The sequence below is a fragment of the Hordeum vulgare genome, chromosome 6H (genome assembly GCF_904849725.1).
Source record: "Hordeum vulgare subsp. vulgare chromosome 6H, MorexV3_pseudomolecules_assembly, whole genome shotgun sequence".
Classification (NCBI taxonomy): domain Eukaryota; kingdom Viridiplantae; phylum Streptophyta; class Magnoliopsida; order Poales; family Poaceae; genus Hordeum; species Hordeum vulgare.
In genome coordinates, this window is record NC_058523.1 from 377,429,003 (window position 1) to 377,453,928 (window position 24,926).

Consider the following 24,926-nt stretch of genomic DNA (forward strand, 5'->3'; position numbering starts at 1 on the left):
TCTGAACGCTAGGATGAAATACGACCCGAAGTTTGCAACTTCACCTATCTTTGTGACCGATAAGGATTATGAATTCTCTGTCGACCTTGAGTTAATCACTCTGGTCGAATCTGATCCTTTTCACAGTTATGTGTCTGAAACGGTTGTAGCCCATCTTACCAAACTGCACGATATAGCCACCCTATTCGCTAGTGAGGAAAAGATCCGCCACTACTATATCTTCAAGTTGTTTCCTTTCTCGCTAAAGGATGATGCTAAGACTTGGTTCACTTCTCTTGCTCCTGGTTGTGTGCGTAGCCCCCAGGATATGGTCTACTAGTTCTCTGAAAAATATTTCCCTGCCCATAAGAAGCAAGCTGCCTTGTAGGAAATATACAACTTTGCTCAAGCTGAGGAAGAGAGTCTCCCACAAGCTTGGGGGAGGCTTATCCAGCTACTGAATGCTTTGTTGGGGAACGTCGCTTGGGAAACAAAAAATTTCCTACGCGCACGAAGACCTATCATGGTGATGTCCATCTACGAGAGGGGATTTCCGATCTACGTACCCTTGTAGACCGCACAGCAAAAGCGTTAAGAAACGCGGTTGATGTAGTGGAACGTCCTCACGTCCCTCGATCCGCCCCGCGAACCGTCCCGCGATCAGTCCCACGATCTAGTGCCGAACGGACGGCACCTCCGCGTTCAGCACACGTACAGCTCGACGATGATCTCGGCCTTCTTGATCCAGCAAGAGAGACGGAGAGGTAGATGAGTTCTCCGGCAGCGTGACGGCGCTCCGGAGGTTGGTGGTGATCTAATCTCAGCAGGGCTCCGCCCGAGCTCCGCAGAAACGCGATCTAGAGGTAAAACCGTGGAGGTATGTGGTCGGGCTGCCGTGGCAAAAGTTGTCTCAAATCAGCCCTAATACCTCAGTATATATAGGAGGGAGGGAGGGGAGGAGGCAGCCTCAAAACCTAAAGGTTTGGCCGAAATTGGAGGTGGAGGAGTCCTACTCCAATCCTACTTGGAGTAGGATTCCACCTTCCCACTTGGAAACTCTTTCCACCTTGTGTTTTTTCCTTCTCAATCCTTATGGGCCTTAGTGGGAACTTATTCCAGCCCACTAGGGGCTGGTTTATCTCTACCCATAGCCCATGAGACCTCTTGGGGCGTGACACCCCTCACGATGGTCCCCGTCACCCCTCCCGGCACTCCCGGTACACTACCGATGAGCCCGAAACTTTTCCGGTAATGCCTGAAAACTTTCCGGTAACCAAATGAGGTCATCCTATATATCATTCTTCGTCTCCGGACCATTCCGGAAACCATCGTGACGTCCATGATCCCATCCGGGACTCCGAACAACATTCGGTAACCAACCATATAGCTCAAATACGCATAAAACATCGTCGAACCTTAAGTGTGCAGACCCTGCAGGTTCAAGAACTATGTAGACATGACCCGAGGGACTCCTCGGTCAATATCCAATAGCGGGACCTGGATGCCCATATTGGATCCTACGTATTCTGACGATCTTTATCGGTTGAACCTCAGTGCCAAGGATTCATATAATCCCGTATGTCATTCCCTTTGTCCTTCGGTATGTTACTTGCCTGAGATTCGATCGTCAGTATCCGCATACCTATTTCAATCTCGTTTACCGGCAAGTCTCTTTACTCGTTCCGTAATACAAGATCCCGCAACTTACACTAAGTCACATTGCTTGCAAGGCTTGTGTGTGATGTTGTATTACCGAGTGGGCCCCGAGATACCTCTCCGTCATACGGAGTGACAAATCCCAGTCTTGATCCATACTAACTCAACAAACACCTTCGGAGATACCTGTAGAGCATCTTTATAGTCACCCAGTTACGTTGCGACGTTTGATACACACAAAGCATTCCTCCGGTGTCAGTGCGTTATATGATCTCATGGTCATAGGAACAAATACTTGACACGCAGAAAACAGTAGCAACAAAATGACACGATCAACATGCTACGTCTATTAGTTTGGGTCTAGTCCATCACATGATTCTCCTAATGATGTGATCCCGTTATCAAGTAACAACACTTGCCTATGGCCAGGAAACCTTGACCATCTTTGATCAACGAGCTAGTCAACAAGAGGCTTACTAGGGACAGTGTTTTGACTATGTATCCACACAAGTATTGTGTTTCCAATCAATACAATTATAGCATGGATAATAAACGATTATCATGAACAAAGAAATATAATAATGACTAATTATTATTGCCTCTAGGGCATATTTCCAACAGTCTCCCACTTGCACTAGAGTCAATAATCTAGTTCACATCACCATGTGATTTCAACGAATCCAACACCCATATAGTTCTGGGGTCTGATCACGTCTTGCTCGTGAGAGAGGTTTTAGTCAACGGTTCTGAAACTTTCACATCCGTGCGTTCTTTACAAATCTTTATGTCATGTTATAGATGCTGCTACTACGTGCTATTCGGAAATGCTCCAAATATCTACTCTGCTATACGAATCCGTTTCACTACTCATAGTTATTCGGATTAGTGTCAAAGCTTGCATCGACGTAACCCTTTACGACGAACTCTTTAACCACCTCCACAATCGAGAAAAATTCCTTAGTCCATCAGTTACTAAGGATAAATTTTGACCGCTGCTAGTGATTCAATCATGGATCACTCTCTATACCTCTCAACAGACTTTGAGTCAAGGCACACATCAGGTGCGGTACACAGCATGGCATACTTTAGAGTCTACGGCTAAGGCATAGAAGACGACCTTCGTCTATTATCTTTATTCTGTCGTGGTCGGGTTTTGAGTCTTACTCAAATTCACACCTTACAACGCAACCAAGAACTCCTTCTTTGTTGATTTATTTTGAACTCTTTCAAAAACTTGTCAAGGCATGCATCTTGTTGAAACTTCCATTAAGCGCTTTCGATCTATCTCCATAGATTTTTGATGCTCAACGTTCAAGTAGCGCAATCCAGGTACTCCTTTGAAAACTCCTTTCAAACAACCTTGTATGCTTTACAGAAATTCTACATTACTTCTGATCCACAATATGTCAACCACATATACTTATCAGATATTCTATAGTGCTCCCACTCACTTCTTTGGAAATACAAGTTTCTCATAAACCTTGTACAAACCCAAAATCTTTGATCATCTCATCAAAGTGTATATTCCAACTCCGAGATGCTTGCACCAGTCCATTGAAGGATCGCTGGAGCTTGCATACTTGCTAGTATCTTTAGGATCGACAAAACCTCCTGGTTGTATCACATACAATGTTTGCTCAAGGAAACCGTCGAGGAAACAATGTTTTGACATCCTATGTGCAATATTTCATAAATAATGCATCAACAACTAACATAATTCTAACAGACTTTTAGCATCGCTACGAGTGAGAAAGTCTCATCATAGTCAACTGTTTGATCTTGTCGGAAACATCTTTGCGACAAGTCGAGCTTTTCTTAATAGTGACTTATCACCATCATCGTCTGTCTTCCTTTTAAAGATCCATCTTTACTCAATAGTCCTATGACCATCAAGTAGTTCTTCCAAAGTCTACACTTTGTTTTCATACATGGATCCTCTCTCGGATTTCATGGCCTCCAGCCATTTGTCGGAATCCGGGCCCACCATTGCTTTCTCCATAACTCGTAGGTTCATTGTTGCTCAACAACATGACCTCCAAGGCAGGGTTACCGTACCACTCTGTAGTAGTACGCGACCTTGTCAACCTACGAGATTTGTAGTAACTTGAGTCGATGCTCGATGATCACCATCATCAGCTTTCACTTCAATTGGTATAGGCGCCACAGGAACAACTTCCTGCGCCCTGCTACACACTGGTTGAAGTGATGGTTCAATAACCTCATCAAGTTCTACCACCCTCCCACTCAATTCTTTCGAGAGAAACCTTTCCTCGAGAAAGGATCCATTTTTAGAAACAAACACTTTGCTTTCGGATCTGAGATAGGAGATGTACCCAACTGTTTTGGATATCCTATGAAGATGCATTTATCCGCTTTGGGTTCGAGCTTATCAGACTGAAACTTTTTCACATAAGTGTCGAAGCCCCAAACTTTCAAGAAACGACAGTTTAGATTTCTCTAAACCTCAGTCTATACTGTGTCATCTCAACGGAAATACGCGGTGCCCTATTTAAAGTGAATGCGGTTTTCTCTAATGCATAACCCATAAACGATAGTGGTACTTCGATAAGAGACATCATAGCATGCACCATACCAAATAGTGCGTGGCTATGATGTTCAGACACATCATCACACTATGATGTTCCAAGTGGCATGAACTGCGAAACAATTTCCACATTGTCTTAACTGCGTACCAAAACTCGTAAGTCAGATATTCATTTCTATGATCATATCGTAGACAGTTTATCCTCTTGTTACGACGAACTTCACTCCGAAACAGAATTGAACTTTTCAATATTTCAGACTTGCGATTCATTAAGTAAATACTCTTGTATCTACTCAAATCGTCATTGAAGTAAGAACATAATGATATCCACTGCGTGCCTCAGCACCCATTGGATTGCATACATCAAAATGTATCACTTCCAACAAGTTACTTATCTTGTTTCATCTCAACAAAAACAAGGCCTTGCTCATGTGGTATGATTTTCATGTCACTAGTGATTCAAAATCAAGTGAGTATAAAGATCCATCAGCATTGAGCCTCTTCATGCGATTTATACCAACATGACTCAAGCGGCAGTGCCACAAGTAAGTGGTACTATCATCATTACCTCGTATCTTTTGGCACTAATATCATGAACATGTGTAACACTACGATCGAGATTCAATAAACCATTGAAGGTGATTATTCAAGCAAATAGAGTAACCATTATTCTCTTTAAATGAATAATCGTATTGCAATAAACACGATCCAATCATGTTCATGCTTAACGCAAGCACCAAATAACAATTATTTAGGTTTAACACCAATCCCGATGGTAGAGGGAGCGTGCGACGTTTGATCATATCAACCTTGGAAACACTGCCAACACGTATCGTCACCTCGCCTTTAGCTAGTCTCCGTTTATGTCGTAGCTTTCATTTCGTGTTACTAATCACTTAGCAACCGAACCGGTATCCAATACCCTCGTGCTACTAGGAGTACTAGTAAAGTACACATCAACATCATGTATATCAAATATACTTCTTTCGACTTTTGCCAACCTTTTTATCTACCAAGTATCTAAAGTTGCTCCGCCTCAGTGACCGTTCCCCTCATAACAGAAGCACTTAGTCCCGGGCTTGGGTTTAATCTGGGGTCTCTTCATTAATGCAGCAACTGCTTTGCCATTTCACGAAGTATCCCTTCTAGCCCTTGCCTTCTCGAAACTTAGTGGTTTTACTAACCATCAACTATTGATGCTCCTTCTTGATTTCTACTCTCGCAGTGTCAAACATCGCGAATCGCTCAAGGATCATTGTATATATCCTTGATATGTTATAGTTCATCACGAAGCTCTCACAGCTTGGTGGCAGTGACTTTGGAGAACCATCACTATATTCTCTGGAAGATCAACTCCCACTTGATTCAAGTGATTGTCGTACTCAGATAATCTGAGCACACGCTCAACGATTGAGCTTTTCTCCTTTACTTCGTGGACAAAGAATCTTGTCGGAGGTCTCATAGCTCTTAACAAGGGCACAGGCATGAAATCACAATTTCATCTCTTTAGAACATCTCTCATGTTCCGTGACGTTTCAAAACGTCTTCGGCGCCTTGCTTCTAAGCCACTAAGTATTTTGTACTGAACTATCGTGTAGTCATCAGAAACGTGTATGTCGGATGTTCACAACATCTACAGACGACGCTCGAGGTGCAGCACACCGAGTGGTGCATTAAGGACATAAGCCTTCTACGCAGCAACGAGGACAATCCTCGGTTTTATAGACTCAATCTGCAAAGTTTGCTACTATCAACTTTCAACTAAATTTTCTCTAGGAACATATAAAAAAAAGTAGAGCTATAGCGCAAGCTACATCGTAATTCGCAAAGACCATTAGACTATGTTCATGACAATTAGTTCAATTAATCATATTACTTAAGAACTCCCACTCAAAAAGTACATCTCTCTAGTCATTTGAGTGGTACATGATCCAAATCCACTATCTCAAGTCCGATCATCACGTTTGTCGAGAATAGTTTCAGTGGTAAGCATCTCTATGCTAATCATATCAACTATACGATTCATGCTCGACCTTTCGGTCTCATGTGTTCCGAGGCCATGTCTGCACATGCTAGGCTCGTCAAGCTTAACCCGAGTGTTCAGCGTGTGCAACTGTTTTGCACCTGTTGTATGTGAACGTTGAGTCTATCACACCCGATCATCACGTGGTGCCTCGAAACAAAGAACTGTCGCAACGGTGCACAGTCGGGGAGAACACAATTTCGTCTTGAAATTTTAGTGAGAGATTACCTCATAATGCTACCGTCGTTCTAAGCAAGATAAGGTGCATAAAGGATTAACATCACATGCAATTCATAAGTGACATGATATGGCCATCATCATGTGCTTCTTGATCTCCATCACCAAAGCACCGGCACGATCTTCTTGTCACCGGTGTCACACCATGATCTCCATCAACGTGTCGCCATCGGGGTTGTCGTGCTACTCATGCTATTACTACTAAAGCTACGTCCTAGCAATATAGTAAACGCATCTGCAAGCACAAACGTTAGTTTAAAGACAAACCTATGGCTCATGCTGGTTGCCGTACCATCGACGTGCAAGTCGATATTAACTATTACAACATGATCATCTCATACATCCAATATATCACATCACATCGTTGGCCATATCACATCACAAGCATACCCTGCAAAAACAAGTTAGACGTCCTCTAATTGTTGTTGCATGTTTTATGTGCTGACCATGGGTATCTAGTAGGATCGCATCTTACTTACACAAACACCACAACGGAGATATATGAATTGCTATTTAACCTCATCCAAGGACCTCCTCGGTCAAATCCGATTCAACTAAAATTGGAGAAACCGACACTCGCCGGTCATCTTTGAGCAACGGAGTTACTCGTAGCGATGAAACCAGTCTCTCGTAAGCGTACGAGTAATGTCGGTCCGAGCCGCTTCGATCCAACAATACCGCGGAATCAAGAAAATACTCAGGAGGGCATCAAAACGCACATCACCGCCCACAAAAAACTTTTGTGTTCTACTCGAGAAGACATCTACGCATGAACCTAGCTCATGATGCCACTGTTGGGGAACGTCGCATGGGAAACAAAAAATTTCCTACGCGCACGAAGACCTATCATGGTGATGTCCATCTAGGAGAGGGGATTTCCAATCTACGTACCCTTGTAGACCGCACAGGAGAAGCGTTAAGAAATGCAGTTGATGTAGTGGAACGTCCTCACGTCCCTCGATCCGCCCCGCGAACCGTCCCGCGATCAGTCCCACGATCTAGTGCCGAACGGACGGCACCTCCGCGTTCAGCACACGTACAGCTCGACGATGATCTCGGCCTTCTTGATCCAGCAAGAGAGACGGAGAGGTAGATGAGTTCTCCGGCAGCGTGACGGCGCTCCGGAGGTTGGTGGTGATCTAATCTCAGCAGGGCTCCGCCCGAGCTCCGCAGAAACGCGATCTAGAGGTAAAACCGTGGAGGTATGTGGTCGGGCTGCCGTGGCAAAAGTTGTCTCAAATCAGCCCTAATACCTCAGTATATATAGGAGGGAGGGAGGGGAGGAGGCAGCCTCAAAACCTAAAGGTTTGGCCGAAATTTGAGGTGGAGGAGTCCTACTCCAATCCTACTTGGAGTAGGATTCCACCTTCCCACTTGGAAACTCTTTCCACCTTGTGTTTTTTCCTTCTCAATCCTTATGGGCCTTAGTGGGAACTTATTCCAGCCCACTAGGGGCTGGTTTATCTCTTGCCATAGCCCATGAGACCCCTTGGGGCGTGACACCCCTCTCGATGGTCCCCGTCACCCCTCCCGGCACTCCCGGTACACTACCGATGAGCCCGAAACTTTTCCGGTAATGCCCGAAAACTTTCCGGTAACCAAATGAGGTCATCCTATATATCAATCTTCGTCTCCGGACCATTCGGGAAACCCTCGTGACGTCCATGATCCCATCTGGGACTCCTAACAACATTCGGTAACCAACCATATAAATCAAATACGCATAAAACATCCTCGAACCTTAAGTGTGCAGACCCTGCGGGTTCGAGAACTATGTAGACATGACCCGAGGGACTCCTCGGTCAATATCCAATAGCGGACCTGGATGCCCATATTGGATCCTACGTATTCTGACGATCTTTATCGGTTGAACCTCAGTGCCAAGGATTCATATAATCCCGTATGTCATTCCCTTTGTCCTTCGGTATGTTACTTGCCTGAGATTCGATCGTCAGTATCCGCATACCTATTTCAATCTCGTTTACCGGCAAGTCTCTTTACTCGTTCCGTAATACAAGATCCCACAACTTACACTAAGTCACATTGCTTGCAAGGCTTGTGTGTGATGTTGTATTACCGAGTGGGCCCCGAGATACCTCTCCATCATACGGAGTGACAAATCCCAGTCTTGATCCATACTAACTCAACGAACACCTTCGAAGATACCTGTAGAGCATCTTTATAGTCACCCAATTACGTTGTGACGTTTGATACACACAAAGCATTCCTCCGGTGTCAGTGAGTTATATGATCTCATGGTCATAGGAACAAATACTCGACACGCAGAAAACAGTAGCAACAAAATGACACGATCAACATGCTACGTCTATTAGTTTGGGTCTAGTCCATCACATGATTCTCCTAATGATGTGATCCCGTTATCAAGTAACAACACTTGCCTATGGCCAGGAAACCTTGACCATCTTTGATCAACGAGCTAGTCAACTAGAGGCTTACTAGGGACAGTGTTTTGTCTATGTATCCACACAAGTATTGTGTTTCCAATCAATACAATTATAGCATGGATAATAAACGATTATCATGAACAAAGAAATATAATAATAACTAATTATTATTGCCTCTAGGGCATATTTCCAACATGCTTTGCCTGATTACCCTCTTGAGAAGAATGAAATACTTGATATCTTCTATAACGGACTTATCAATGCTTCCAAAGACCACCTAGATAGTTGTGCTGGTTTTGTTTTTAGGGAACGAACTGTAGAACAAGCTAAGATCCTATTGAATAACATCTTGTGCAATGAGAATGCTTGGACTATTCTCGAACCACCTCCTAATCCAACTCCAAAGAAAAGAGGTATTCTATTCCTCAGTCCTGAAGATATGAAGGAAGCCAAGAAATCTATGCGAGAGAAAGGCATTAAATCTGAAGATGTCGAAAAACTACCACCTATCAAAGAGATCCATGGTCTCGATAACCCGATACAGGTAGTAGAAGTAAATTCTCTGCGTAGGTTTGATGAGAGTAATATTCCTTTTGATAAACCTGCTAGCCTATGCCTGGATGAACTTGATAACTTTGTTGCCAAACAACAAAACTTCAATGATTATGTTAGCAGATAATTGGAACAAAATGCACGCATGCTTAATCATTTAAGTGCTTGTGTGGACAGAAATGTCAATGATCTTAAGCTTCTGAGTAAACATGCCTCTATGGTTACTACTCAAGTAGAACAAGTACTTAAAGCTCAAAATGACTTGCTCAATGAGTTGAATGACAATTCTGTCAGAGTCGTTGCTAGAGGCGGTAGAATTACCCAGGAACCTTTGTATCCTGAGGGTCATCCGAAGATAATTGAACAAGATTCTCAAGGAGTTAGCATTGATGCACCTAGTCATCCTAGAAACAAGAAGAAAGATGATAGGGATGTGCACGCTAGCAACCTTGTTGCTGCTACACCTGAGAGTCCAAACGATGCCTCTGTTTCTGATGCTAAAACACAATCTGGTGATGAACATGAGCCTAATGATAAGATCAATAGTGATGTTCATGTTGATGCTCAACCTAGCAATGATAAGGATGTGAAGATTGAACCTATTGATCTTGATAACCCACAGCCTAAGTCTAGGAGATACGATAAGAATGACTTCGCTGCTAGGAAGCATGGTAAAGAAAGGGAACCATGGGTTCAGAAACCTATTCCCTTTCCTTCGAAACCATCCTAGAAAAAGGATGATGAGGATTGTGAGCGATTCATTGAAATGATTAGACCTGTCTTTCTGCAAATGCGTTTGACAGATATGCTCAAAATGTCTTCGTATGCTAAGTACATGAAGGATATTGTGACTAATAAGAGGAGGATACCCGAGGTTGATATTTCCACCATGCTCGCTAATTATACCTTCAAGGGTGGTACTCCTAAGAAACTAAGTGATCCTGGTGTGCCCGCTATACCTTGCTCCATTAAAGGTAACTATGTGAGAACTACTTTATGCGACCTTGGAGCCGGTGTTAGTGTTATGCCTCTCTCTCTTTATCATAGACTTGAACTGCATAAGTTGACACCTACTGAAATCTCTCTGCTAATGGCCGACAAATCAACTGCTTTCCCTATCGGCATTTGCGAGGATGTGCCCTTGTGGTTGCCAATGTCACTATCTTAACATACTTTGTTATCTTGGATATTCCTGAGGACGATGCCATGGCGGTCATCCTCGGAAGACCCTTTTTAAACACTGCAGGTGCTGTTATAGATTGCAACAAAGGCCATGTCACTTTCCATGTCAATGGTAATGAGCATACGGTGCACTTTCTGAAGAAACAATATCGAGTACATTGCATCAATGCTATCGAAAAGACTTCATCGATTCTTATTGGGAGCTTTGAATGCCCTATACCTCGTGTCAGGATGAAGTATGATTTGCTTGTTGGGGAGATACATATCCCCATTGAGGTGACCTAGTGACTATTCGAAAATTCTCCATTCTCTTTTGCGATTCGAAAAGGTTTGTCAAAGAGACTTGATCAACCTCACTCACGGATTTCTTTCGATGACGATGAGATGGATGAATTGAGGAGTCACGAACCTCTGTTCCAAGCTTTCACCTTCGGTTGCTTAGAAGAAAAATGATAGGTTTAGTTTAGTTTTGCCTGTTTTCTTTTTTAGCATCCGGTAGAAAAGTACCCCGAAAATAAAAGTTCTTCGAACGTCCTAAAAACGAAGTATGATTTTTTCTAGAATTTTTGAAAAATACTGGGACGAAGAGCTTGTATGGGGGCTGACCAGTGGGCCACAAGCCCTTGGGGCGCGGGCACCCCCCTGGCCACGCCACCCAGGCTTGTGGGGCCCACAGGCACCCCCTCCACTCATTCTTGCTCTCATCTGGTTCTCCTACCTCCAGAAAAAAATCGTTTCGCAGCTCAAACCCGTGTTCTTGCTCCTCTTGCTGGATCTTTGATCTCTTTGCTCAAATCACCATTCTCCGAACTATTTTTGGGAAATTGCTCCTTGGTAAGTGACTCCTCCATTGGTTAAATTAGTTTTTGCTCTAGTGCCTTATACTCCGCGTATTTTTTCTGCCTTGGTCACCATGTTCTTGAGCTTTGCATGCTGATTTTAGCTGGTCCCAAGTAGTTTCGATGCGTAATATGGCCTCTATGCACTTGTGGGAATAGTTGATATGAGTTTAGTTGAGCCTTGTTCATTTTTCCTTTGGATCGCTGAAAATTTCAGAAAAGGAAGAGGTTCAGGAGAAACTTTCATGGTGGTTCCTCAAGCAAGAGAGGTCCCCGTCTTGCGATTCGGGAGCCTGATCCTTACCAACCAAGGGACGCGCAAGTACAACCATGTGAATGGCCTTCTGAAGAATTTATGATTGAGGCAGGTTTCAAAGATGAGTTTGATGCACTTGTTCGCAACGTCGGACTCGAAGAATTCATATCCGATAAATGTGAACAGTATGTTGCTCTCACTGCCTCTTTTGTTCGTAGATTCGAATTTTCAGTTGGCCGTGACACATCGGTATTGTTTGATCTCTATGACAAATCATATACCATGGACTTAGAGGATTTCAATAGAATTTGCAAAATACCTATTTGGGGTAGCCTCAATGATCCTCCTAAATCTTCGGTTAGAGATTTTTGCTCTGGTATTACTGTTGGAGAAACTAGAGACATTACGCAAGCTACCATGGGGAGTATTCATTTTCCTTCCTTGCATTACTTTGCCCTCTTCATAGGCAGATGCATTAATGGAAAGATTGAGCATTGTCACCTCTGCGCATCCGACCTTAGTATCCTTAAGAGCGGAGTAATGGGTGATAAAAGTTTCAACATGGGAGCTATAATAGCAAGGAGGTTGAATAAGAATGCTAATGAAGGGGATTTCTTTGGTGGGATCTATGCCACTCACATAGCAAATTTTCTTGGAGTACCCATCCGCGAAGGAGATCCCTCGCTCCATACAACTTTCCTTGACCGCGTCGCTTTGGCACGCTACCAGTTCCTTGAGAGGGATGATGAATCCCTCCTATACCGGCGTGTTTTCCATATTACCCTTCCTGCTCCTGCCTTCTTTGACTTTTAGGTAAAATGGAGATATTACATAACCAGAGGAGAGGTAGAGGAGTATGAGAGGGAGGCAAAGGCTGCTCGTCTCCGTGAGGCAGCTATTCAGGCAGTGGCTGCAGCACTCCCGTACAACCCACATTATGATTTTGGGTTTCGCCGGGACCATCCTTGGGAGTAGACCAACTTAGGCCAAAAGCCTAAGCTTGGGGGAGTACGTGTTTCTCACCGACTTTACATTCTTGCTTATGCTTTCACTTTGTTCGTCGGTGTTCACACTTTGCCACTATATCATCCATGTTAGTTTATTTCTTTTTCTCGTTTTTCTTTTCGTGTGTCTGTCTAGTTTGAGAAAACCCAAAAAGATTTTCTTTTTCTTCTTTTGCTTGTTGGGAGCTTTCCCATGTAAATAGTTTTCTTTTTCTTTGGGTCAAGGTAGAAGATATTGGTTACAATGTTTAGTGGCTCTTGCATGCATACCTGTTTAGATTTCAAAGAGCCATATTACTTTGTCTTCTCCTTTGTGTTTGCCTGCAGATTCCAGCTTTAGTCTAATGCACGAGCACGCTTATTATTGTTCACATCGTTCGGTCGTGCAAGTGAAAGGCAATAATGACGATATATGATGAAGTGACTGAGCCAGGAAAAGCTGGTATGAACTCGATCTGTTTAGTTTTTGTAAATATGACTAGCTCATCATGCCTGATTCAGCTTTGTTGTGAGAGAAACATGTTTGCAATGACAACTTAGAGATCATAGTTGCTTATGCCATGCTTACTTAGCTAGGAGCTTATAATGGTTTGTCTTGGATGCCAACATGAATTTTGAGATGACTGTGTTGTAGTATGATAGGATGGTATCCTCCTTTGAATGATTCAAGTGTCTTGACTTGGCGCATGTTCATGCATGTAGTTGAAACAAAATCAACATAGCCTCTATGATATTCATGTTCATGGTGATTTATGTCCTACTCATGCTTGCACTCAATGTTAGTTACTCTCAATGCCTTTTGATGACCGTTGTCCCTCTCTAGTAGGTCGCTTCCCAGTATTTTGCTAGCCTTCACTTGTACTAAGCGGAAATACTGCTTGTGCATCCACTTCCATAAACCCAAAGTTGTTCCATATGAGTCCACTATACCTACATATATGCGATATCTACCTGCCGTTCCAAGTAAATTTGCATGTGCCACTCTCTAAACCTTCTAGAAATAATCTCTTTTATATGCTCGAACCGCTCATGTGGTGACACGGGGCTATTGGTATCTTCCATGCTAGGTGTGTTATCCTCGATATGTGTTTATTCACTATCATTCACGAGAAAGGGGCCGGTAATTGGAATTCCCAGTTCCATGCTCAAATCGAAAAGATAATTGCAAACAAAACTCCCCCAGGATTGATGTTGGTATGGACGGTACCCGAGGATTCGGGTAGCCGTAGAGTGTGATTGATTAGTGGTGGGGGAGTCAAAACTTTACTTTTATGTTTGGGAACCGCCTATAGCATGTGTAGCGTGGAAGATGTTGAGAACTCTTAGTCATGGTGTTGCCAATGAGAGCATGCCACCCAAAATTATTATCACTGTTTTAAAAGCTTAATCTCTGGCACCTCTACAAATCAATGCTTCCCTCTGCGAAGGGTCTGTCTATTTATGTTCCTATTGAGTCATCCTCCTCTTATAAAAGCACCAATTAGAGAGCACCTCTGTCGTTTTTATGCTTTGCTTATAACTGTGTTGAGTATGACTGTGACTGGATCTTCTTTGCCATGAATTACAATGTTTAGTCAGCCCTTGGTATTTGAAGGTGCTCTGCATTTATGTTTTGCGGTCCCAGAAAGAGCTAGCGAGATACCATCTGTTCGTACTGCTTCATGTTGTTTTGATTGAAGTGTTGACGTTTGAGACTTATTATTATTTGCTTGCTAGTTGATTATGCCATTGATATGAGTTTACCGTGAGACCTAGATGTCATTTGCTTATGTGGTTAGCTTGTGATCTTGCTGAAATTCTAGTTGTGAGTTAGACATAGTTGCAACAACAAGATTAAACAGAGTTCGTCAAAGTTTTTCTTTTGTCTCTTTCAGTTTGTCAACTGAATTGCTTGAGGACAAGCAAGGATTTAAGCTTGGGGGAGTTGATACGTCTCCGTCGTATCTACTTTTCCGAACTCTTTTGCCCTTGTTTTGGACTCTAATTTGCATGATTTGAATGGAACTAACCTGGACTAACGTTGTTTTCATCAGAATTGCCATGGTGTTGTTTTTGTGCAGAAATAAAAGTTCTCGGAATGACCTGAAAATTTACGGAGAATTTTTCTGGAATTAATGAAAAATACCTGCGCAAAGATCCACCTCAGGGGGTGAGCCAGTGGGCCACAAGCCCAGGGGGCGCGGCCACCCTCCAAGCCGCACCAACCAGGCTTGTGGGGCCCACGAGGCTCCACCGCCACCAAACTCAGCTCTATATATTCTGTTTCGCCCGGAAAAAAATCAGAGAGAAGGATTCATCGCGTTTTACGATACGGAGGTGCCGCGACCTCCTATTCTTCATCTGGAGGGCAGATCTGGAGTCCGTTCTGGGCTCCGGAGAGGGGAAATCGTCGCCATCGTCATCATCAACCTTCCTCCATCGACAATTCCACGATGCTCTTCACCGTTCGTGAGTAATCTCATCGTAGGCTTGCTCGACGGTGATGAGTTGGATGAGATCTATCATGTGATCGAGTTAGTTTTGACGGGGATTGCTCCCTAGTATCCACTATGTTCTGAGATTGATGTTGCTACTACTTTGCCATGCTTAATGCTTGTCACTAGGGCCCGAGTGCCATGATTTCAGATCTGAACCTATTATGTTGTCGCCAATATATGTGTGTTTTAGATCCTATCTTGCAAGTTGTAGTCACCTACTATGTGTTATGACCCGGCAACCCCGGAGTGACAATAGCCGGAACCACTCCCGGAGATGACCATAGTATGAGGAGTTCATGTATTCACCACGTGTTAATGCGTTGGTCCGGTTCTTTCTTAAAAGGAGAACCTTAATATCCCGTAGTTTCCATTATGACCCCTATGCCATGGGAGGGATGGACAATATATGTCATGCAAGTTCTTTTCCCTAAGCATGTATGACTACATACGGAATACATGCCTACATTAGATTGACGGACAGGAGCTAGTTACTTATCTCTCCGTGTTATTGTTGTTACATGATGAATCGCATCCGGCATAATCATCCATCACCGATCCAATGCCTACGAGTCTTTTACTACTAGTCCTCGCTACTGATGTTACTCTGCTGCTATCGTTACTCTGCTGCTACTGTTGTTACTTTGCTGCTACTGCTGTTACTTGCTACTGCTGTCACTACTGCTGTTCCTTGCTGCTGTTGTCACTACTGTTGTTACTTGCTACTTTGTTGTTACCTGTTGCATGACTTTACTGGCGCCATTGATACAACAAGTTAGGAATAATCTGCCGTCAACAGACCTGTTTCTGACACCGTTGCTATCATACCACTTTGCTACTAATACTTTGCTTGCAGACACTAATCTTTCAGGTGTGGTTGAATTGACAACTCAGCTGCTAATACTTGAGAATATTCTTTTGCTTCCCCTTGAGTCGAATCAATAAATTTGGGTTGAATACTCTACCCTCGAAAACTGTTGCGATCCCCTACACTTGTGGATTATCACATGACGGCGTGGCAGCGATGGTGGTGGAGCTACTCCGGCAGGGCTTCGACGTGTCGTACCGAACTAGCTACGGGGTGTCACGAAGTGGTGGAGGGAGAGAGGGATGCCAAAAGCCTTTCTCACCTCCACTATATATAGGAGGGAGGGGAGGAGTGGCGCCCTAGGGCAAGGCCCTAGGGTTCGGACGAACCAAGAGGAGAGGGAGGAGTCCTCCTTCAACACAACTTGGAAGAAGGAGACCTCCTTCCCCAATTCGGTTTTTGTCCCACCGTCCTTTCCTTTCTCCCTTTGGCCGAATAGGCCTCTTTGGGTTGGCCACCATCCCACTAAGGGCTGGTGCGCCACCCTTGGGCTTCTTTGGTTCTCTCCCGGGTGAGTGGCCCCTCTCAGTAGAACTCCGGAACCTATTCATCACTCCAGGTACTTTACCCGTAATGCCCGAAAACCTTCCGGAAGCAAAATGGATACTTCCTATATATCAATATGTACCTCCGGACCATTACGGAAACCCTCATGACGTCCAGGATCTCATCCGGGACTCCTAACAACCCTCGATCACCAACATACATAACTCAGTTATACCGAAACGTCACCGAACCTTAAGTGTGCAGACCCTGCGGGTTCGAGAACTATGCAGACATGACCCGAGACATTCTCCGATCAATAACCAATAGCGGGACCTGGATGCCCATGTTGGCTCCTACATATTCTACTAAGATCTTTATCGGTCGAACCTCTGTGTCAAGGATTCAGTTAACCCCCTATGATGTTCCCTTTGTCCTTCAGTATGTTACTTGCCCGAGATTCGATTGTCGGTATCTCTATACCTAGTTCAATATCATTACCGGCAAGTCTCTTTGCCCGTTCTATAATACAAGATCCCATGACTAACTCCTTAGTCACATTGCTTGCAAGGCTTATTGTGATGTTGTATTACCGAGTGGGCCCCGAGTTACCTCTCCGTCACACCGAGTGACAAATCCCAGTCTTGATCCATGCCAACCCAACAAACACCTTCGGAGATACCTGTAGAGCACCTTTATAGTCACCTAGTTACGTTGTGACGTTTGATACACACAAGGTATTCCTCCAGTGTCCGGGAGTTGCATGATCTCATGGTCATAGGAACACATACATTGACATACAGAAAACAGTAGCAATAAACTGACACGGTCATATGCTATGTTCATAGTTTGGGTCTTGTCCATCACATCATTTTCCGTTATAATACGACATCTCATGTCTATGGCCAGGAAACCTTGACCATCTTTGATCAACGAGCTAGTCAACTAGAGGCTCACTAGGGACAGTCTGTTGTCTATGCAACCACACATGTATTTAGTTTCCAATCAATAAAATTCTAGCATGGATAATAAACGATCATCATGAACAAGGAAATATAATAATAACTAATTTATTATTGCCTCTATGGCATATTTCCAACTATCTCCCACTTGCACTAGAGTCAATTATCTAGTTCACATCACTATTTGATTGTAATGAACCTAAAACTCATACAGTTCTGGGGTTTGATCATGTCTTGCTTGTGAGAGAGGGCTTTAGTCAACAGGTCTGAAACATTCATTTTCGTGTGTACTTTACAAATCTCTACGTCATACTATAGATGCTTCTACCATGCTTCACTTGGAACAATTCCAAACGACTTCTCCACTATACGAATCCGGTTTACTACCCAGAGTCAGCCGGATTAGTGTCAAAGCTTGCATCGACGTAACCCTTTACGACGAACTCTTTTATCACCTCCATAATCGAGAAAGTTCCTTAGTCCATTAGTTACTAAGGATTACTTTTGACCCTTGTCCAGTAATCCATTCCTGGATCACTTTTGTACCCCTTGACACATTCATGGCAAGGCACACATCAGGTGCGGTACACAGCATAGCATACTATAGATCCTACAGCTAAGGCATGGGGGACGACCTTCGTCCTTTCTCTTTCTTCTGTCGTGGTCGGGATTTGAGTCTTACTCAAATTCACACCTTACAATATAGTCAAGAACTCCTTCTTTGACTGATCCATTTTGAACTCCTTCAAAAACTTATCAAGGTATGTATTCATTAAAAGTTTTATCAAGCGTCTTGATCTATCTCTATAGATCTTGATGCTCAATGTTCAAGTAGCTCAATCCAGGTTTTCCTTTGAACAACTCCTTTGAAACAATGCTTTATGCATCCTAGAGATCCTACATTATTTCCGATCAACAATATGTCAACCACATATACTCATCAGAAATTCTATAGTGCTCCTACTCACTTTCTTGGAAATACAAGTTTCTCATAAACTTTGTATAAATCCAAAAGCTTTGATCATCTCATCAAAGCGTATATTCCAACTCCGAGATGCTTGCTCCCGTCCATAGAAGGATCACAGGAGCTTGCATACTTGCTAGCATCCTTAGGATCGACAAAACCTTCTGGTTGTATAACATACAACCTTTCCTCAAGGAAAATGTCGAGAAAACAATGTTTTGACATCCTATCTTCAAGATTTCATAAATAATGCAACAACTGCTAACATCATTCCAACAAACTTTTAGCATCGCTACGAGTGAGAAAGTCTCATCATAGTCAACTCTTTGAACTTGTCGGAAACAACTTTGCGATAAGTCGAGCTTTCTTAATGGTGACATTTACCATCAATGTCTGTCTTCCTCTTAAAGATCCATTTGTACCTAATAGCCTTATGACCATCAAGTAGTTCTTCCAGAGTCTACACTTTGTTTTCATACATGGATCCTACCTCGGATTTCATGGAGTCCAGCCATTCGTCGGAATCCAGGCCCACCATCGCTTCGCCATAGCTCGTAGGTTCATTGTTCTCCAGCAACATGACCTCCAAGACAGGATTACAGTATCACTCTAGAGTAGTACGTTTCCTTGTCGACCTACAAGGTTTGGTAGTAACTTGATCCGAAGCTTCATGATCACCATCATCAGCTTTCTACTTCAACTAGTGTAGGAGCCACAGGAACATCTTCATGCGCCCAGCTACTCATTGGTCGAAGTGACGGTTCACTAACCTCATCAAGTTTCCACCATCCTCCCACTCAATTATTTCGAGAGAAACTTTTCTTGAGAAAGGACCCGTTTCTAGAAACAAACACTTTGCTTCCGGATCTGAGATAGGAGGTATACCCAACTGTTTTGGTTGTCCTATGAAGATGCATTTACCGCTTTAGGTTCGAGCTTATTAGGCTAAAAAATCACATAAGCTTCGCAGCCACAAACTTTTGAGAAACGACAGCTTAGGTTTCTACAAACCATAGTTCATACGATGTCATCTCAATGGAATCACGTGGTGCCCTATTTAAAGTGAATGTGGTTGTCCCTAATGCCTAACCTAAAAAAATGGTAATTCGATAGGAGACGTCATAGTATGCACCATATCCAATAGGGCGCGGCTATGACGTTCGAACACACCATCACAATATGGTGTTCCACGTAGCATGAGTTGTGAAATAATTTTCACATTGCCTTCAATGTTTACCAAACTCGCAACTTAGATATATTTACCTCCATGATCATATCGTAGACATATTATCTTCTTGTCACAACGATCTTCAACTTCACTCTGAAATAGCATGAACTTTTCAATATTTTACACTTGTGATTCATCAAGAAAATACTCATGTATCTACTAAATCATCAGTGAAGTAAGAACATAACGATATCCACTGCGTTCCTCAGCACTCATTTGACTGCATACATCAAAATGTACTATTTCCAACAAGTCACTTGCTCGTTCCATCTTACTGAAAACGAGGCCTTCAGTGATCTTGCCCATGTGGCATGATTTGCATGTCTCAAGTGATTCAAAATCAAGTGAGTCTAAAAAATCCATCTACATGGAGTTTCTTCATGCGTTTATACCAATAGGCATGGTCCGCATGTCTCAAACGATTCAAAAACGAGTAAGTCAAAGATCCATCAACAAGGAGCTTCTTCATGCGTTTTATACCAATATGACTCAAGCGGCAGTGCCACAAGTAAGTGGTACTATCATTAATACTTTGTATCTTTTGGCATCAATATTATGAAAATGTGTATCACTATGATCAAGATTCAATAAACCATTCATATTAGGTGCATGACCATTGAAGGTATTATTCTAGTAAACAGAGTAACCATTATTCTCTTTAAATGAATAATCTTATTGCAATCAACATGATCCAATCATGTTCACACTCAATGCAAACACCAATCAATATTTACGTTTAACACTAGTCCCGAAGGTAGAGGGAGCGTGTGATGTTGACCACATCAACCTTGGAATTACTTCCAACACACATCGTCACCTCACCCTTGCTAGTATCCGTTTAATCCATTGCTATAATTTCGAGTTACTAACACTTAGCAACTGAACTGCTATCTAATAACCCGGTGCTACTAGGAGTACTAGTAAGGTACACATCAATATCATGTATATCGAATATACTTTTGTCGAGTCTGCCAGCCTTCTCATCTACCAAGTATCTAGGGTAGTCCTGCTTCGGTGACCGTTCCCCTCATAACAGAAGCACTTAGTCTCGGGTTTGGGTGCAACCTTGGGTTTCTTTACTAGAGCAACAACTGATTTGCCATTCATTAAGTATCCCTTCTTGCCCTTGCCCTTCTTGAAACTAGTGGTTTCACTAACCATCAACAATTGATGCTCCTACTTGATTTCTACTTTCGTAGTGTCAAACATCGCAAATAACTCAGGGATCACCATCTCTATCCCTGACATGCTATAGTTCATCACGAAGCTCAGTAGCTTGGTGACAGTGACTTTGGAGAACTATGGCAATCACTATCTTATCTGGTAGATCAACTCCCACTCGATTCAACGATTGTAGTACTCACACAATCTGAGCACATGCTCAACAATTGAGCTTTTCTCCCTTACTTTGTTGACAAAGAATCTTGTCAGAGGTCTTACACCTCTCAACACGGGCACGAGCCTGAAATCCCAATTTCATCTCTTGGAACATCTCACATGTCCCATGACATTCGAAACGTCTTCGACGCCTAAATTCTAAGCCGTTTAAGCATTATGCACTGAACTATCATGTAGTCATCAAAAATGTGTATGTCAGATGTTCGCAACATCTACAGATGATGCTTGGGGTTTAGCACACAGAGCGGTGCATTAAGGACATAAGCCTTCTTTGTAGCAATGAGGACAATCCTCAATTTACAGACCTAGTCCGCATAATTGCTACTATCATCTTTCAACTAAATTTTCTCTAGGAACTTATCAAAAACAGTAGAGCTACATCGCAAGGTACAACATAATTTGAAAGACCTTTTGACAATGTTCATGATAATGAGTTCAATTAATCATATTACTTAAGAACTCCCACTCAAATTGACATCCCTCTGGTTATTTGAGTGGTACATGAACCAAATTCACTAACTCAAGTCCGGTCATCACGTGAGTTGAGTTTAGCTTCAATGGTGAACATCCCCATGTTGATCATACCTACTATATGACTCATGCTCGACCTTTCGGTATCTTGTGTTCCGAGGCCATGTCTGTACATGCTAGGCTTGTCAAGTTTAACCCGAGTGTTCCGCATGTGCAACTATTTTGTACCCGTTGTATGTTAACGTAGAGTCTATCACACCCGATCATCACGTGGTGTCTCGAAACGACGAGTTGTCGCAATGGTGCACATTCAAGGAGAACACAATTTTTTCTTGAAATTTTAGTGAGGGATCAAGTTATAATGCTACCGTCGTCCTAAGCAAAATAAGATGCATAAAAGGATTAACATCACATGCAAATCATAAGTGACATGATATGGCCATGAACTTGTGCTTCTTGATCTCCATCACCAAAGCACCGGCATGATCTCTCCTATCTCTTGAGCTTACATTGGTTTTCCCTTGAAGAGGAAAGGGTGACGCAGCGAAGTAGATAAGTATTTCCCTCAGTTTCTTGAGAACCAAGGTATCAATCCAGTAGGAGGAACAAGCAAGGCCCCAATCGTAGTACCTACGCAAACAATCAAACACTTGCACCCAAGGCTAAAAAGGGGTTGTCAATCCCTTTAGAGTTATTTGCAAGGACAAGATCTGATAGAGATAGATATAAAAGATTGATAGATCTAAAAGTAAAACAAAAGTAAATAAATTGCAGCAAGATATTTTTGGTATTTTTGGTGTATAGATCTGAAAATATAATATGGAAAATAGACCCGGGGGCCATAGGTTTCACTAGAGGCTTCTCTCATAAAGGAAAATAATACGGTGGGTGAACAAATTACTGTCGATCAACTGATAGAAAAACGAATAATTTTGAAGATATCCAAGGCAATGATTATGCATATAGGCATCATGTCCGTGTCAAGTAGACCGAAACGATTCTGCATCTACTACTATTACTCCACACATCGACCGACTCTTGCCTGCATCTAGAGTATTAAATTCATGGAGAACAGAGTAATGCATTAAGTAAGATGACATGATGTAGAGGGATAAACTCAAGCAATATGATGAAAACCCCATCTTTTTATCCTCGATGGCAGCAATGCAATACGTGCCTCGCTACCCCTACTTTGTCACCGGGTGATGACACCACAAGATTGAACCCAAAAATAAGCACTTCTCCCATTGCAAGAAGTACCAATCTAGTTGGCAAACCAAACCAATAATTCGAAGAGACTTTCAAAGATATGGAATCATGCATATAAGAATTCAGAAAAGACTCAAATAATAATCATACATAATCCGAACATAAAACCACAATTCATCGGATCTCGACAAACACACCGCAAAATAGTATTACATCGGATAGATCTCCGTGAAGATCATGAAGGACATGGTATTGAAGAACAAAGAGAGGGAAGAAGCCATCTAGCTAGTAGCTATGGACCCGTAGGTATGTGGTGAACTACTCACACATCATCGGAGGGGCAATGGAGTTGATGTAGATGCCCTCCGTGATCAATTCCCTCTTCGACAGATTACCGAAAAAGGCTCCCATATTGGATCTCACGGGAACAGAGGCTCTCGGCGGCGGAAAAATATTTTTGTGCCTCTCTTCGGTAATGGGCGAATATTTGGGAATTTATAGGCCAAGGGTTAGGGTTAGGAGACCTGCAGGGGGGCCACAATCCAAGGGGCGCCCCCTAGGGCACGCCCTGCCCCCTACTCCAAGTCTAGCAGGTTTCTTCTAGTCCAAGAAAAATCATTCTAGATATTTTATTCCGTTTGGACTCCGTTTAATATCCCTTATCTGCAATACACAAAAACATGGAAAAACATAAACTCGCACTAGGCTCTAGATTAATAGGTTATTCCCCCAAACAATATAAAATAGCATATTAGTGCATATAAAACATCCAAAAGAGATAATATAATAGCATGGAACAATCAAAAATTATAGATACGTTGGAGACGTATCAAGCATCCCCAAGCTTAATTCCTGCTCGTCCTCGAGTAGGGAAGTGATAACGAATGAATTTTTGATGCTTTCATGCTACCTAACAATTTTTTTGATGTAGAATGCTAGCTAACATATTTATCCATGTAATATTCTTTATTGTGGCATGAATATTCAGATCCATAAGATTCAAAACAAAAGTCTAATATTGACATAAAGATAATAATACTTCAAGCATACTAACAAGGCAATTGCTTCCTTTTGAAATAACATGGTCTTAGAAAGTTATCCCTACAAAATCATCGTTTGGCTATGCTCCATCTTCCCCACACAAAGTATCTAAATCATGCACAACCCCGATGAAAGTCAAGAAATTATTTCACACTTCTTATGTTCTCAAACCATTTAAGCTCTCACGCAATACATGAGCGTGCGCCATGGACATAGCACTATGGGTGAAATAGAATATGGTGGAGGTTGCAAAAAGAAAGAGGAGAAGATAGTCTCACATCAACTAGGCGTATCAATGGGCTATGGAGATGTCCATCGATAGATATCAATGTGAGTGAGTAGGGATTGCCATGCAACAAATGCACTAGAGCTATAACTGTATGAAAGCTCAAAAAGAAAAGTAAGTGGTTGTGAAAAAGATAAAATTCCACTAGTTATATGAAAGTGAAAAAATAGGAGACTCTCTATGAAGAACATGGTGCTAATTTGAAGCACAAGTGTGGAAAAAGATATTAGCATTGTCCCTTCTCTCTTTATCTCTTTTTTTCTCTTTTTTTGGAGGGCATATTTGGCCTCTTTTATTTTTTATGGGCTTCGCTGGCCTCTTTTATTTTTTGTAAACTCCGGAGACTCATCCCAACTTGTGAGGGAATCATAGCTTCCATCATCCTTTTATCACATGGTACAATGCTCTAATAATAAAAATCATCACACTTTTATTTACTTACAACTCAAAGATTACAACTCGATATCTAGAACAAAATATGACTCTATAAGCAATATGGAAGTGATGGTGCGTATCATAAAAACAACAGAACGGTGGTGTTGCGTGGAAATATATCTCGGAATGGCTATGAAAATGCCATAATAGGTAGATATAGTGGCTATTTTGAGGAAAGTATATGGTGGCTGTTTTGAGTAAGTTGGGTTTAATGTAATGGCGAAAGTTGCGCGGTACTAGAGAGCCTAGCAAAGGTGGAAAGGTGAGAGTGCGTATAATCCATGAACTCAACATTAGTCATAAAGAACTCACATACTTATTGCAAAAGCCTATTAGTTATCTAAGCAAAGTATTAGACGCATGCTCCTAGGGGAAGGGTTGGTTGGACTTAACCATCGTGCGATCCCGACCTCCACACAAAGGTTGTCA